Source organism: Lathyrus oleraceus, chromosome 1 (genome assembly GCF_024323335.1).
Source record: "Lathyrus oleraceus cultivar Zhongwan6 chromosome 1, CAAS_Psat_ZW6_1.0, whole genome shotgun sequence".
NCBI lineage: Eukaryota > Viridiplantae > Streptophyta > Magnoliopsida > Fabales > Fabaceae > Lathyrus > Lathyrus oleraceus.
The window spans coordinates 446,038,190-446,041,966 of NC_066579.1; positions in this window are offsets into that span (position 1 = coordinate 446,038,190).

Below are 3,777 nucleotides of genomic sequence, written 5' to 3' on the forward strand. Positions count from 1 at the left end.
ACCAAACAATTGAGAACACTACGACAGTACCTGTTATGCAAGACATGCTATGGATATGCAAATGCAATGACATGTTTATCAAATCCAAAAGGTATTCTACCCCCTTGATTCCAGTCTCTCATCAGATAAAATATCCCTTTTAAAAAGTACCAGAAAAACCCCGACTAGAATCAAGAAGAAGATATAAACCCCACAGGAATATATAAACATGTGTTAAATGATATGAATGCAAGATGATGTGATGCAATGATGTGAATGCAATGATGTGGCATGTAAATCAGGATTGCAGGATCCGCTTGAACATCTGTTAGGTTGCACTGTCTGAAGAGAAACCCACTGAAGAATATAATACAAGATCAAAGCTTTGCTCCAGAAAACCGGGTTGGTTGGAGGTTAAGATTTCCTGAATTTAGCCCGCCCCTCACTGGTAGGTTCTAAGAACAGAAGTTCGTCAGCTTCAGCCCTTCAGTCGCGAATAATACGTTTACCACTGAAGGTTTGGCATTATTACAGGACAAAAGACCTCCATTGACTCCCCTCAACAGGACATCCTAAAGCAAGTTCCCAGTCTCGGGGTCCTCGGATTGAGCAGCGAGAATGCGCCCACCAGAGCTAACATAATCACGTCTCGGAGGAGAGGCCTCGACTGAGTTCTCGGGAAATGGTCACCAGAGTCGACGATTTCTAGAGGAACATCCTACCGTTACGGAACACCCGTAGGACATAATATATCCAAAAGAAACCTCGTCTGGGTGTGGTTCTTCACGAACGACTTAACGTAGCAACACGCCACGCAAGCCTCATGATTATCCATTCTAAAACCTGTGTGTACACTCAAGCCTGGGTAATGGGCTTATCTCTCATAGAACACCCCATCCCAACAAACAAACAAACAGATCCAACAGATACAGCAGATGAATGCAAGCAGGTAAGTAAATAAATGTACAAAAGCATGAACACCCAATAAACAAGAAAATCGCAAAAGCTAGGAGGGACTCGCTTAGGGAAGATGGACCAGCAAGAGGTCAACTTCTAGATGTCCCCAACAGAGTCGCCATCTATCGCAACCTGAAAAATAAAGTGTGCGAAAAAACAATCGGCGAAAGAAAATGACAGAAGAGTCGCCACCGTGCGTTATTCATCCCAAAGGAGGGAAAGGAAACGCTCGAAGTAAACCTGAAAAAGGAAAGGACAAAACGGGGTCTCGCAACCAAATCTTGGGTTCGGGAGTCGGTTATGCGAAGGGAAGGTATTAGCACCCCTACGCATCCGTAGTACTCTACGGGATCCACTTTTGTGGTTCTTGTCTAAAGGGTGTGAGTTTATCTTGTGCTGTTTACAAAAAAAAAAGGGTTAAATGAAAATGACTCGCGCGGATGTCGCATCCACTGCATACGTATCTCATCTGAATATGAGAATCAGAGTCTTCGTAGCTCGGCTAACCTATGGGTTGGGGGGATGTGTGCTCGCTAAGACATCGTGTCTTATGCCTACGTATCTCATCTGGAATGAGAATCAGAGCAAGTCGTAGTTCGGCTAACTACGGGGTTATGGAGTGGGTTTTGGACGAACGACGTTACTACGCAATCTACCGGATGCTCGACCTTTGGAGACTTACTCACCTGTAGTAGAAGGAGTAAACGTGTGTTTAGGAGAAGAAAAATCAATGAAGGGTTAGGGTTTGGTGAACTCATGCAAAAAGGCAGTCCTTGACGAAGGAACCTGTAAAAAAAAACACAAAAACATTGCCTCCTATCGAGGTCTTCCAGCTAGGAAAGCAGTAAAATGCGGGAAAAATGTAAAAGTACCACGCAGATAAAGATCCGAAGTAACAATAGTTAGAGGAATGGGAAACCTAGGGATCCTTCCAAGCTAAACACCATCAAAGAAAGTGAGTCAGTACAGGTAATCGGAATGAAACCTCCAAGGGGTATCCCACAAATAAAGTGGAAAACCACGCAAGTTATCCCTGCAAAAGTCATGTGAGCCCTCACAAAAACTCAACAAACAGGTTAGAGACAAAAAAAAAGAGGGTAATCAAGGGTTGCCCCCAAATCAAAATGTAACCACAAGAATCATGCCATTAAAATTCACAAAAAAGACATGCATCAAAAGGGTATCAAATTCACCCATAACACCTCATACATTTAGAGCATTCAAATTTAAAGGCATAAAGATGATGGATATAGGGCAAACCTAATTGGAGAGCTTGATTGAAATTGAGTTGCACCCGTGAGGTTTACAAAACAATCTTTAGGGTTTATGTGAGGCAGAGGTGATTCTGTGCAGTTGAGTTCCCTTCAGGGTTTGGAGGCTGCTCTGAACTCTGTTAGCTCTTCTCTCACTATCTTTTTCCTCAGGGTAATAGGAATAGAATCCATGTTTGTTTCACTGAAACTCTAGTATTTATAGCCTAATATTGGTAGCTTAGTGGGCTTTTGAGAGAGGTCCAAGTCTGAGATTTTTTTCTTTTATTTATTTATTTATTATTATTTTTATTTACTTATTTATTTATTTATTCGTTTTTTTTTTATAAATAAAGCTTCTTGGATCTAAATCTGATTGACATGATGAAATACAATGTATCTAATGTTAAATGACCTAAAAATGAATGCATGCATGAGGTGTAAAGCGTATGCTTTCAAGAAAAATGAAGGGTAAATTTTGGGGTATTACACCTTGGTCTTGAACAGTTTTGACACCATGATGATGGTTTGCAAAACCCTGTTTTCTACTTTCCCGCCTGTCGGGCTCTATGCTGATTCTTATCTCTGGAAGAATAGAAACCTCTGACTTTTTCATATAATGATTATTGAGATGCCTCACATCTTGTGAATCAGGTGCATTATTGTAAGCTAAACAAGCTTTCCTTTGACATTTCAAAAAATCAAACAATTTAAAGTTTTAATGTTTTTATCTTATCAAAAATAAAAGTAACATTAAGTAAACAAGCAGGAAAAACAAAATCATCAATAAATAAACATTTAACTGAACCGTTTTATTTGACGATAAGAATAACTCATATAGTGGATAACAATACATGAAGGTGGAGAGCAATTTTAGTACCCTAATGGTTTTTTAGTGTGTAGCTTTTACATCCAGTTTCGATTCTGACTATATGACGTGTAACGTCATCAGTTTCTGAACATTGTGTTCCACATTTCGTTTTTGCGCCAGTCATGAGAAGTTCTGAAAAATGTTCAAAGTTGTTGTTGCAGTGATCTTTCTCCTTCTGTGTTGATTCAATCTTGAGAAGCTTTGTTAGAAGACGATATGTTGTTGCTACAACATTCTTTTTGTTTGTCCTTCTAGACGTGACTCTAATCGATAAAGCTTTTGAAGAATGGCAAGCTTATGAAGTTGTGTTACTTAGTTGAAGATTCTTAAGATCTCAAGCCAGGTGTTGATATTATCAAGGTTCTGACTGTAGACTCTAAAGACTTTGAAGATTCTGAAGATTTCAAGCTAGACTACTGACACTGTCAAGGTTCTGGTCTAAGATTCTGAAGTTTCTGAATCTAGCTTTATGTTTCTTCATTTCATGCTTCATCAACTTTCATCAGAATCTAATGAACTTGAAGATAAGATCAAATGGATACATGATCAAATAGTACATAGTATAAATCAAATATTCTTTCCACTAACTGATTATGTGGGCAAGGATAGTAATATACATCACACCTGTCACTGAATTTGTGGGTGAATGACAATATGCAGTATCATTACTTTCACCATCCAACAGTGAACAATCGCTCTATTTGGTTTCCCCATTTTGTC